The sequence below is a fragment of the Aricia agestis genome, chromosome 21, assembly GCF_905147365.1.
Source record: "Aricia agestis chromosome 21, ilAriAges1.1, whole genome shotgun sequence".
Classification (NCBI taxonomy): Eukaryota; Metazoa; Arthropoda; class Insecta; order Lepidoptera; family Lycaenidae; genus Aricia; species Aricia agestis.
Genome location: NC_056426.1, coordinates 3824003 through 3838561, shown reverse-complemented (window position 1 = coordinate 3838561; position 14559 = coordinate 3824003). Strand labels below are relative to the sequence as shown.

General features: G+C 36.9%; 1 long non-coding RNA gene across 1 annotated transcript; it reads left to right on the top strand.

Moving 5' to 3' along the window:
* Positions 1–796: 796 nt before the first annotated feature.
* LOC121737686 lies at positions 797–14052 on the top strand. Its single transcript, XR_006037178.1, has 3 exons — positions 797–914; positions 5062–5064; positions 14040–14052. It is a non-coding gene; the product is annotated as an uncharacterized LOC121737686 (long non-coding RNA).
* Positions 14053–14559: the final 507 nt, after the last annotated feature.

Below are 14559 nucleotides of genomic sequence, written 5' to 3'. Positions count from 1 at the left end.
CGTGGTACTTTTTCCGCGTTCTTTCGGGTTTCGGTAAAGTGTATCACAAAAATGTTCAGGTTGTGGGATATAATAGGGCTCGCTTAAAAATTCCTGATAGGTTTTTAGATATTCTTTCATAGAGACTTTGTTGATGGGTGTATTTTATCAGCAACGATCGATCCAAGTTACAACGCTTTGTTACCAACTAGCGGCTGACTTGCCCATTATCAAAAGTCTAAGGTACTATCAGAGAAATTGATTCCTAGGCAGATGGAGAACCTATATAGTTTGGTCGCATTACGTCAAACCTAGCCGACAGATCACAATCAACATTGAATTGACATGATCCAACAAAATGACGTTGGTCTGTCAACTGCCTAGGAATCAACTTTCAGCAGACTTAAAACTCTTGGAAGCTGTTTTCTTTTGACATTGTTCTCTTAATTTTGTAAGCCTTTGATCACAAAATGAAGAAAACTGTAGTCAGTCACTGAATGTTGATTGAAAAGTATTATACTTCTATGAGATTTGAAAACTTTTTGCGATGGATAGATTGCTTGAAGAGACTTGGCTTTTTTACATTGAATAGTTTTGGTAGGATGTTCAAAATATACATTAATATTTTTGTGACAACTTTGTGACGCTCTAAAAACGAAACTTTTACTTTAAAATATTATATTTTGTTTAATTATGAATAATAGAAATATGTAATTAAATCTATACTAATGTTATAAAGATGAAGAATTTGTATGTTAGTTTGTTTTAAATACCTTCAATCAGGTCTAGCCTTCAATAATAATTAACAAAACGAAAAACCCGAAAAGCTCGAAAAACCCGGGTTCCATTTTTGAAGCCCGGGTTTTTTCGTGAGCCCAAAAACCCGGGTTTTCCCGGGTTTTCGAGTTTCGGGAAAACCCGGTCTCGATGCCCTAGTGACAAGGCGAGGCGAGGCGCGGCGCGGCATTTTGTATGGATTTGACAGATTTCAATTGCGTGAGATGTCTTGCGAATCTGTCAAATCGGACGGACCTACTTCATTTGGTCGGGTAATGTTAGTTAAATGTTAGTCGTGACCTATCGGCTGGGTTTGACATAGCGCGACCAAATTACGTAGGTCCGCCATTTGCCACTATCTATACTAGTTTATACATAAACTTTTCTGATAGTACCTATAATGATTAAGCTACGGAACCCTAAAAAAAAGTCATACTTTATTTCACGTCGGTTTTCCCTGAGACCATATTCAAGATCAAGTTCACAAAAAATCACAAGTGTGTCCATAATTTCGGAACTTCGTGAATTATTCCGGACAAAATCCCGTGGATCCTGGAGACGGACGGGAGATTTATCACCGCAATAAATGTCCGCAGTACGGACATGATATATTATGGTATACATGCCTACACAGGATGTAAAAAAAGTGATAATACTTAAGGGTGTGTATGGGTCCAGTGTACAGAGTCCACTGTAAAAGTAACAGTGCGGCGGGGAAAGAGATTTTTTTTTCATTTGTATGTGAAAACGCGGGAGCGCTTGCCCATACAAATGAAAGACACAAAAAAATTCTTGCCACAAGACACAAAAAAATTCTTTCAGCGCTGCTACTTTCACAGTGAACTTTCTACAAGGAACACATACATACCCGAAAGTATAACACTTCGTTTTACACCCGGTATAGTAAAGTGACGAAACAAAATGCCCTCATGGTTCAGTGGTTGATGGGGGTTTTAATCCCGCGTTCAAGCGAAACCGACAAACCACCAGTATTTTTTTATATAAAATGATAGGGCAAGCGAGCAAATGGCGGGGCTAAAATGGTCACAATTAGCAATTCCTCTCAATCAATTCAGCAAATGTCAAAACTGTCAAACTGACAAATGTCAAATCAGTACAATACAGAAATGAATTGCAAGCAGAGTTGCATTTTGCGATTTTAGAAAAATGAATCATATTATGATTTATATCATGATTCTTCAAAGCGACCATTTAAGCCCCGCTGGTCACTTGATGTAAAGCAACTACCGTCGCCCATGGACACTCGCAACATCAGAAGACCTGCAGGTGCGTTGCCGGCCTTTTCACAGGGAATACGCTCTCTTCTTGAAGGTTTGCATCGTATTGGTCCGGATATACTGCTGGTGACAGTTCATTCCAGAATTTTACAGTGCGTGGCAGAAAGTTACGCGAAAAACGCACGCTGGAAGACATCTACTCATCAAGGTGATGAGGATGGTATATTTTTGAAACGATTAACTTGACATAACCAGAACAAATTATGTAGGTCTGGCATCTGTATATAAATAATTTTTATTGTCCATAATAGGACCATGAGCATATAGTATAGGACCATAGGCATATGAGGGAGCTACGTAATTTGATCCGGTTATGCTAGCTCCACAGACAGATCACGACCTACATAACTTGACGTAACCCGACAAAATATCGTAGGTTGCTGCCAATGAATAAATTTATCTGATGGTACCAAAATTCTGTTACCAAAACAAAAACATTTTGCGTAAGATAAGACGAAGAATCCCTTCTAATACAGACGCCTATCATACAGCTTCAGGTCACCACTTCGGAAATATAAAATTACATTCGGAAAAAGATTTTTGCGGGATTATGGCGATTGTCACAATTTATTGGACCGAAACTTTTGGAATTGTAATATTATGAAGGAGGCTTTGTGGATGGCAGTTGTGTACGCATCAGTGATATCTAAATATAACTTAACTTTAATTTGTCCGATCCCCTGATTGTCCGACAAGTAAGAGCTAGTCTACACAGCACGTTGAGTCGACGCAGGGCTGCCGTTGCGTCGTTTTACATACAAATATTACCAAGGTGTTAACACGGCGCGCTGCGTAGCGACAGCAACGCGCAACGCACACATGACGGACAGCAGCCTCCGAGACGAAGCGGGTGGGGGTGTTGACGTTATTATTTCATTTATTTAAAATTTAATATAATAATAATAATAATAATCATTTATTTGCCAGAGTGAAATGTACAGTTAGATGGTCTTCATAATAAAATACATAATCATAACACTCAACTAAACTAATAGTTTGCAAATCGCCCATGACTATTAACAATGTCGGATGTGCAAAATCGTCATTTTCGTTTTATTTCATAAAATATGTCCTTATAACCAAGGCTATCATGAGCTGAAAAGAAAAAATCTATTTTATGCGTAGTTTCTGAAATAGCCACATTAAAAATGTCGTATATTTCTAAGATAGCCCGCTAACAATGTCGGATAGTCACTACCTACGTTATTAACGGAACGCGGAAGCGAGTAAGAGCGCACGATGTGCCACATCCGACTATGTTAACGGAGGGAATGGACGTCGCGCTGTCACTTGGTTTTTTACTACCGCAGTTATATTTTTTACTTTTCGATGCCATTTTCAATGTTTAAATGATCAGCACGGCCAATTAAAACTTGGTACTCAACGAAATGAACAAAAATATAGTAAAAGACAAAAAATGCTGATGGTAATATTATGTCCAAAGCTAACGCTAGTGCGGAAAATGGTATTTACTATTCTTTATAATATTTTTAAATATTTTTATCAGTATAGCTTATGTTTTATTACTTTAGATTTGATTATGAGATGAATTCTTAACTTCATCAACATTAATTTATCGTAGGTAACTTAAAATTGTAGGATGTACCACATCCAACGTTCTTAACCGGTTTGATAAATGGTTAAATTGTCGGTAGTGCCACTTCCGACATTGTTATGTGAATTTATAAATTGATAAAATGTCGGTAGTACTAAATCATTATCATTTCATTTACTTTTCTTATTGATTAAATGGCGCTTGTAGTTTGTACCATATCTGTCGTTGCTTATCGACTTTGAGGAATTTTAGAAGGCTTTAAAATGGGTAATTTTTGTGCGAAAATTAGGTTTTTGTTGGCACATGTCATACATAATGAATTAATATAATTTTTTATTTATTAATCGTATTTTTGATGGTTTTGCGATTTGGTGACTAGTAGCCGCAATAATTGGCATTTTGCTATTAAGCATTTACTCAAATTATGTAAAAGTGACATAATTCCCAAAAACAATATCTAAAATGCTATTTAAAATACCACAATGGATCAGAGAAAATCTCGGTCCTCGGATGAAGAAGACTGCTTTTGAATAATTAATCTAATAAATACCAATCTCAATTTTTCATGTAAACAAAGGCTGTGATGGTACGTAAGTGTCCTAAGATGTAGAAATTTTTAAGAACTACTTGACTCCGCGAACTTCGTTTCATGGGCCTGCAAACAGTCAGTCCTTCGTCAGTACTTTCTGTATTCCCCACACATTTAGGCACTATTATCTCTCCAGCATATTTGGAAGATCTAGATGAGATCGATAGCCGGTCGTTCGACTTGCAAATATAATATTTTCCATTACACATTCGTGGTAGCTGCCGCCGTTACCGCGTCGGCGCGGGCGCCTTATTTTGAGCTTTAATCAAACTGTCCTTACTTCTAAAATATTTGGCCCATCTTTGTTAAAAAACATCTAAAATACTTTGTTGATGCACATGTCTCTAATGTACATACAAGGCAGCATTAGTAATTTCAGATTTTGAAATAAGGGTTTGCAACTTTCAAGCGGCCCTACACCACAAATTGCTCTAACACATTTTTTTGCAATTTAAAAACTGAATCAAATTCCACAGAGTTGTGCCACATTATAAGATAAGATGGATGACACATATCCATGATATGCACATAGAGCTGCCGATATTGATACAGTCTTTGCTAAGCGTCGTAGTGCATAAACGAACTTGTCAAGCTTGCTATAAATATAGTCAACATGTGCTTTCCAGTTGGAGTGCTGGTCAAACATAAGTCCTAAAAATTTTAATGATTCCACTTCCTCTACAATAATGTTGTCATAAGTGATTTTCTTGGGTATCTGCATTGCATTATAATATTTAAATTGCATTATTTTCGTTTTATTAAGATTAACTTGTAAGTCATTTTTGATCAACCATGATATTATATCATTGAGTGCATTTCTTTATTCTTGTTCGTAAAATAATATGTTTTGGCATTTGACCAAGATTGTAGTGTCATCAGCAAACAGAATTTTTAGATGTTTAGTTGCAGTTGTGACGTCATTTATGTACACCAGAAAAAGAAATGGTCCAATCATACTTCCTTGTGGAACTCCTATGTCTAAATATGCATACCTAGATTTATAAGTTCTTTTTAAAATTACCAACAATTTTTGTAATCACTGTACACACCTTCCGATTACTTAAATAGGATTTTATCCAGTCATATGCCTTGCCTCTGATTCCATATTTTTCTAGTTTAGCCAGTAGAATGTCATGATTAACTAAGTCAAAAGCCTTGGTCATGTCTAGAAATATCCCTGTGATAAGTATTTTGTTATTTAAACTTTCATGTATTATTTTGCTCAAATAAAAACAGGCTTCTGTAGTAGAGATATTGTCTCGGAAGCCAAACTGTTCATTAGCTAGCAGATTTTCTGAATTGAAGAATTTTTTAATACGTTTTAGCATGATTTTCTCAAAGATCTTTGCTAAAATCGGAATTAAAGTTATTGGGCGGTAATTATTTATTTCAGTTTTATCATCTTTTTTGAACAGAGGCCTAATAATTGAAATATAAGTTATTAAGTACAAATAAAACTGAGTATTTTGTGAATATTTCAAGTGTCTATGTATTGCCGTTATTGATATCGAGCAAAAATAGCAAAAAGTCACGTTTGTTGTATGGGAGCCGCCCTTAAATATTTAATTTTTTTTAGTATTTGTTATAGCAGCACCAGAAATACACAATCTGTGAAAATTTCAGAAGTCTAGCTATAGCGGTTCTTGAGTTACAGCCTGGAGACACACAGATAGACAGACAGACAGACAAACGGACAGTCGGACAGACATCGAAGTCTTAGTAATAGGGTCCCGTTTTTACTCTTTGGGTACGGAACCCTGAAAGAAGTTTTTCAAGTAAATCCCACCACTTCTTCAAACGTATCAAAATCTTTTCGCTAAAACATCTTCTGTTCAGGTAACCGACAGGTCCATTATTCGTAATTCCTTGACTGAGTAATGCATGATGGACGTGCAATGTAAAATGAACTTTATATTGCCGACTTAAAGTTCAAAATCGAGTAAGCTGCTCTTACAATCACTTTATCTAATTTGATTTACATTATGACTATGGATGTTCATTGGCAAAGAATGTGTAGAAATAGAAGGTAAACTTTATAGTGTAAGCGGTAAGTGCATTTTATTGTGTCGCAAATTGCATGTAATGTGGCCTCTTTTCTTTTGTGTTTTGATATCTTAACTTAAAAATCTCGAACCTTACCCAAGGAGTAATAATAACTATTTTTCGTGGTAAAATAAATGTACCAATTCTAATTGTATTCCCAAGATATTCAGTGATGTTTAAACATAATAGAAAAGTAACATTTGAATGAATTTCATTACGTATCAATAATTCAAGATGTTATTTTGGTTTCTTACGCCTTGCATTTGGGACTTGATTTGATTTTTTGCAAAGTACAAAAACTGATTTCAGAAACCTTTCCAAATTAAAATTATACTTTGGTTCAAGAATTTTGTATTTAATTAAAAGTTAAGTTGTTTACACACTGCCACTGCGAACTGCAAAAACGCAGTTAAGAGATCTACGGTGTCACATGTCTGAAGGCCCCTTATAGGACGATTTATTTTTAACCGACTTCAAAAAAAGGAGGTTATCAATTCGACCCACATGTACGTAATATTTCCAGAACTGCTTAGTATTCTTATATTAAATGTTAGGTTTTAAATTTAGAAATGCATTTCTAAATTTGTATGGATTTGACCGATTTACAAAACGTCTCACGCAATTGAAATCTGTCAATTCAGTACAGAAATGCATCTACGCGTCTAAATTGACGCTTAAGAAGGCAACTAACCCAAAAAATCAAACATCGTCCTTCTCTCTTCACATTCACGCCCGTGTTTCATATGCCAGGTGAAAAAGGACGACGCGGAATCATCGCCAAGTTAGTTTTTTCTTAATAACTCGATGAATATACAACATTTTAAAAATCCGCCAGGTCAGTGTCTCAATAATAGAATTTTATACAATGAGTTAAAATATTAACTTAGTTTAATGCACGGTTATAGCAATATATGAAAAATTCGTGAAAATTAGATGCATCTTTGTGATTTTTTTCTATGGAGAAAATTTTAAGATATCGTGTTTTCGCTCAGATCAAATTCTTGGAAACCAAATTCTATGTTTAGAAAATGAATCAATTCGGGGCTTATTTTCAGGTGTAAAAACGAATTATAAAATCGTCAATTTTGGGTTAGTCACCCCCTCATGCCTTAAGGATCCACCATTAAGTCACCACGAGATCCCTTACAAAGATGTCCATGTACCTTTGTTATTAGAACAACACGGTAATGGAACAACATTATCCGTTGTAAATCCGCCGTGCCTCAGCGCGGAGACACAATTAATCGTTTCCCTAATTAGTTGCGAAATGACAAACGCCAGCCTTGTTCTTTGTAAGCATTATTAATAGTCCTGGCGACGTTTTGGGGTTACCAGGTGTTTCGAGATCCATAGGATTGTTTAATCACTTCAGTTCTCGAAATTTTCAGATCAATAAATAAAAAAAATTGAAATTTTAAGTTACTTTGGTGATGCCAAAAACACCAGCTGCAGAATTTCTGTGTTGAATTCTATCGACAATGCAAGAAAGTCGATCAAAGGGTCAATTCAGACTGCAACGCGACGCGTAGATCCATTCTAAATTAGTATGGATTTGACAGAATTCAATTGCGTGAGACGTCATACAAATCTGTTAATTCAGTACAAATTTAGAAATGCATCTACGTGTCGCATTGCGGTCTGAATTGACCCTCAGACATTACAATTCAAAGATCGCTGAGTAAAACGAACTTTTGTAGTTGATTTTAGGTACTTTATAATTTGTATTTTTTCAGGCCGATCGCCCTCTCCAGTTTAAACGAGCAATCTAAAAGTTCTGCGAGTCATAAAGTCGAAGATGAACATACAAAAAATAAAGTGACACAGCTAATTCTTTTTTCCCGCCTCCGTGGTCCAGTGGTTAAGAGTGTGGCTCTTGTCTCGGAGGTCGTGGTTTCGATTTCCGCGTTGGAAACATGTTATTTTCAAGTTTGGTTGGGACAATACAGGCTGATCACCTGATTGTCTGACATTTAAGATGATCCATGCGTCGGATGGGCATGTAAAAAGTCGGTCCTGCGTCTGATCTCTCGCCAGTCGTGTACTCGTGTCCGTCTTCCGTCCCACTGGGTTATGATTACTCTCAGGAATAGAGAGTGCTCTTTTGTACTGCGCACACACTTGGGCACTATAAAATTACTCCTGCGTACCTGGCCTGGTTTCAATGAAACCGGCCACCGTCACCGAAACCGGTGTGGGGGATCTATTAATATTTTTTTCGGAAATCGATTAAGAAAGCAGGTTTTATCCTGTCCTGAACTTATCCGCTTATTTCGTGAATCATAGTCATAGTGATGTGAAATATGCGTGACGGTATTAACAGTACGGTTAGCGTAATAAATTGTTTACGTATTGTCGAGTTTGCTGTCTGTTATACTAGAGTCTAGACGTACGAGTTTAGAATGCCTCATTTGAAGACAAGAGTAGGTGAAGGGGGTAAGTAAAAATTTGAAAACTGTCTTTTTTTGTATAAATTGAGCCAATAGGATCGGGAACATGGCTAAGCTGTCCGCATTTTTTTATGAAATAAGGGGGCAAACGAGCAAACGGGTCACTTGATGGAAAGCAACTTCCGTCGCCCATGGACACTCGCAGCATCAGAAGTGCTGCAGGTGCGTTGCCGGCCTTTTAAGAGGGAATAGGGTAATAGGGGAGGGTAGGGATGGGAACGGAAGGGAATAGGGGAGGGTAGGGAAGGGAATACGGTAGGGGATTGGGCCTCCGGTAAACTCACTCACTCGGCGAAACACAGCGCAAGCGCTGTTTCACGCCGGTTTTCTGTGACAACGTGGTATTTCTCCGGTCGAGCCGGCCCATTCGTGCCGAAGCATGGCTCTCCCACGTCAGCATTAAGTCTATGTCCATGTATCAAGTCAGTGAGATCCCATAGATTTCCATGCAGTTTAACCAGATCTATCCGATTACCGATCGCATACCATTAAGTTAACTCACTCGCTCACTCGACTGAACAGTAAGTGCAGTGTGAAACCCGATCATGTGTGAAACACAAGCCACTGCTCGAGAAAAACCACACAAAAAAGATAAAAATAGTCAATGTGTTGTTGAGTGGCTGTTTTCAAATGATGAAAAATTCTTGGGGAGTAACAACCTTAAGGGTCAATTCAGACCGCAATGCGACGCGTAGATGCATTTACTGAATTGACAGACTTCATGCAAGTTACATTGAAATCTGTCAATTCCATAAATAATTTAGAAATGCATCTCACGGCAGAGTATGCGTCATGTTGCGGTCTGAATTGACCTAATACTTGTGTTAATGTACATCAAGATGAGGCACATGTGCACGACGCAGCGATGCGATAGCGACACAAAATTGAAACGTCACGCTATTGTTCCTTCCAATTTTGTGTCATGCATCGCCAAATGACTTCTCGTATTATTTTGGTGTGACCTGACCTTAAATAACATTATTGCTTCGGCACTGCAAATACTTAATATGCAAGAAAATAATACCTTTACACGTTTCTCTATACAGCATGACTGGTGAGACATGATCAATACTTAAGGAGAGTACTCGGTACTTGATTCTCATTATAATTATGTAATAAAATTAAGTAACTACTTAATGTTTGACTAAATTTCCCTTTAAATAAATGAATCATGGACACTTAGTAAACTAATATGCGGCGGCGCGGGGCGCATCTCCCGCGCGCGGTATCCATGCGTTGGGTAAATATTTAGTTACTCAGTGATCAATTGATTTTATTTTTTTATATTATTTTTTTTCAACTAATATAATAGCCAAATATCACGTCCTCGAGTATTGAACATGTCTCACCAGTCATGCTTTAGAAGTGTATATGAATTTCGTTCGGCGTCGCATCACGATTCGATTTATGATTGAAAATAGTCGCTACCATGCATACACAATAGGACTTTTAACCGACTTCTAAAAAGATGGAGATTATAATAACATTATATTAATAGCTCCCACACCGGTTTCGGTGGCGGTGGCCAGTTTCGTTGAAACCAGGCCAGCTACGCAGAATCGAACCCACGACCTCCGAGTCAAGAGCCGCGCTCTATACCACTAGACTATGGAGGCGTCAATAACATTATGTCCTTCTGCTAGTCTGTAGTATATTTTCGTGCAACAATAAGACGTGCGGATCGCCGCACACGGGCCACACGCGACAGCCACAAACGCCGTTTTAGCTAGTCTATTGGTTTTAAAGTGAATCGTTGTAGAGTATGGCGGCCACCGGCGTCAGAAAATGTATGAAACTACAGGAAATATGCCAGTGGCGGCGTTTTGTGGTTGTGGTCCGCGGCCCGTGTGCGGGAGCCCTAAGAATTCAGAGCTCCAAAACAGCACTGCTTGCTCTTATGTCGCTGCTAATTTCATGTACTCTATATAAGGAGGACATACACTTATTAAGTATTTTCACTAAGTTTTGTTACATTTTGGTAGTCTCGCTAAAACTTGAGAACTGATGATGAACTTGAGGCTGAACCGATTTCGCTATTTTTAGTGTTGAAATATTCTTGGAAGTATAGGGAAGGTTTATATTAGGAGAAAAGTGATACGAAGTTCAATGGGTCATATATCGCTCTAGTTATATGTAATTATATACTATATTGTATAAATTATCTTTATAACTATTACGACGTACATTTTGCACCCATCATCATTATCCCACGCAACTTTATAACAAACTCACATAATATTTCAACAACAATTTTAGTTTATACCCCTTTTTGTCCCGGATTTACAAACCGGGGTGCAGCTATAAATTACTACATTTCCGCCCCGACTTAAATATACGTTTAAACGTTTCATTTAAATGTAAATTAAATTTTAAACAGTAATTTAAATATGAAATATGTTTCAGGAGACGGAAGAATATTAAATACCGTATAATTTTACATTTCGTAGTAGTTTTAGCTAAGATTTTAATGAGAAATTGTTCAATATCTTCTTTAATAGAGCCAGTTTTCAAGTTTAAAAGAATGTAGGAAGGTCTTGATGTTGCATCTATACCTAGGTAACACTGAAAATGTTTAGAAAATGAAAAACGGCTTAATATAGAAAGTTGACAATACTTTTATTGTTTTTAGAAGTAATCTCCGTTCCTCTCTACACATCGTCACATTCGATGGAACCACCAAAAAAAGCAGTGGGCCCAGTCTTCCTTAGGGGTCTCTTCTGTGGCATTTTCGTACGCTTTCATTGCATCTTCAGGGCTCGTAATGCGAGTACCTCGAATTTTATCTTTATTTCTTGAGAATAAATTAAAGCCGCAGGACGCCAGGCCAGGACTATATGGCGTATGACTCAATATCTCAACACGTGCCATAGTCAAATATTCAACAGTCCGTCTCGCGGAGTGCGCTGAAGCATTGTTGTGGTGAAGGAGTGTCCTGCTTCGAGGGCGCTGCTGTCGAAATTTTTCCAAGACGACAGGTATACAGCGATTGACATACCATTCTGCAGTAACTGTCCTTTCATCTTCTAGCACAACTGTCGCAAAATTACATTCCCGACCAAAGAATGAGGCAATCATCTTTTAGCCTTGACTTCTTCCTTTCTTTACCTTAGTTGGCCAAACCTCGAAAGGAAACACCCCTTGAGCTGATTGTCTTTTGGTTTCGGGTTCGTAGCAATATATCCAGCTTTCATCACCTGTGAGGTTGTCAAATACAGCATTTGAGTCACCGCCGTTGAACTTATCTAACATTTGGCGACACCAGTCCATGCGAAGGCGTTTCTGGTCGTCGATTGAAGTATGGGGAATGCATCTGGTACAAATCTTCCTGACGCCTAAATGTTCATGTAATATTTTTTGAACTTGACTCATAGCAATGCCTAGGCTTGCCCATATCTGCTGGTAGGTCACTCTTTTATCTCCCTGTATCATGCGTCGCACAACACTAATGTTAACTTCAGTAGTCGCTGTTAAAGGACGTCCCTCACGCGGATCATCAGTGAGATTGCTACGTCCACGTTTAAACTCGTTAAACCAATTGTAAATAGTGACACGAGATGGGGCTTTATTATGAAATGGTAATGGCAGCCTATCAAAGCTTTGTTGTTGAGTAAGCCCACAACGAAAGTCATAAAAAATCAATAACTGAAAATTTTCTCGCGTTAAGTTCATTTTCACGTGTAACAAGAGTTTTAGATTTGCCGCCAATTCACCAAAACAAACGACAAATAAATGTAATATTATACCAGATTATGTTACCAAAGAGTTTTTTTTCACTTTTGTATGGGCAAGGACCCGAGCATCACCCCATACAAAAGTGAAAAAAAATTCGTCTTTCAGCGCTGCTACTTTTACAGTGAACTCTCTACAAGGAACACGTACACACCCTAAAGTATTATCACTTATTTCTGTTACACCCTGTATATTTTATACCCGTACGACGCCGGGGCGGGTCGCTAGTCTTCTTATATATAAAAATGGATTTCCAAATGTGTTAGTCGCGCTAAAGCTCGAAAACGGCTGAACGGATTGGGCTGATTTTAGTCTTAAAATATTCGTAGAAGTCCAGGGAAGGTTTTAAAGTGACACGAAGTTCACCGGGACAGCTAGTAATTAATAAATTTAATTGCATAAAGCAGTATCGATACTTAGGTATCCTAATAAACAAATCATACATTTAATACTCACATGAAGTCCGTAACTCCGTTGCGCCAAAATTCATCGCGTGGTAACCGTATATTTTCCCAGGATAAAAAGTATCCTATGTCCTCAACTCAAAGGTTTTGCTGAAAGGTATAAAGATACTTTATATATACCTTTCAGCAAAACCTATTCATAGGTTTAGACCTAGTTTCATCAAGCATTTTACGGTTCCTCCTTCGTTGTTACTGGTCTGGAATTCGTTGCCAAAGCATATCAGACTTGCAAAAAAATTGAATGCTTTCAAAAGTCTCGTCAAGTCGCATTATTTAGCTATCTCTAAAAATAATACTTAATCATAATCCATGCATTTGTTGTGAGTTAAATTACACTTTAAATTATTAATCATTATCCGTGTCTGTTAATAATGAATAATTTAAATAATGTAAAGTGTAATTTAACTGATATATTAAATTACACTTTACATTATTTAAATTATTCATTATTTTATTTAATTATTAAATTATTTAATGCTAAACAGATATTTAATAATTTTTTTTTTCTTTTTGTATTCTTTTGTTTGCACATGCACGTTTCTCTTCTTTACTGCAATCTCACCTTTGTGGTTGCCTGGAAGAGATTGCTACCTAGTAATAAGGCCGCCATTGTGACACCTGAATATATTGTCCTTTTCTTGTATTCCTTAATTTGTATGTTTATAAGTGTGCACAATAAAGAATATTTTATTCAATGTTAAATAAATAATAGCTTGTTAAATCAGTTAATGGTCTGTTAGAGCTATCGAGCGTTCCACCATGCCCTAATGTCATGTTAAATCACCTAACACGGTGTTAAATTTAATTCCTGCTATGGAGGTGCGTTAAATATTTAACAGGCTGTTATATGAGTCAAAATAACAACTTTCTAAAAAATAATATGCGATATCAATAAAAGAATCTGTTTTGACTTTTGAGTCTTTCCGCCATGTTTCCGCTACGTCCTTATTATTAATTATTATCATAGTTATGAATAATTATTTACTTTCACTTTGCCAAAAATTCAGCCTTCGGATTTTCCTTGACATTGCAAATATACTAACTTGTATCAAAATTACCAAACCGAAATATGTAAATAAAAGTTTGTATTATGATTCATGTTTTCAGCTTTGACAGATAATAATTATTAACCTGGTAAATTAAGAAGAACTATTATAGCGTAACAAATGTATGCGATCAGTGATATTTTAATTTGTTCGCATTATCTACTATTATACTACTATGGAAGAAAGTGACACATTGCAGCAAACATGTCGTATTAATCTTGTACATTGCAATTTCGTCGCCTTACAACAAGAATTAACGAATTGATAGTTGTTCACTCGTTGTTCACTTAATATTGCATTTACTAATCCGCTGTTAAATTTTTACTGTGGGACATAAGTAGGTATTTTAACAGTCTGTTTAATTTTCTAAGCTCCGTTAAGTAATGCCTCGTTAGGATTTAACAAACATAGGTTGGTGAAATTGGGTCTTAGGCGTCAACAGTTAACAGACAGGCACACTTTCGCATTTTTAATATTAGTATGGATAAAAATCGTAGCGGACCAAACTATATGCATATAGAAGTTAATCTAAAGGTTTTTTTTTTAACTTCGCTCACGAAACTATCGATTGCAACTTGCCTAGACAGACAGACAAACCAACAGACAGACAGACCAACAGACAGAGAGACTGA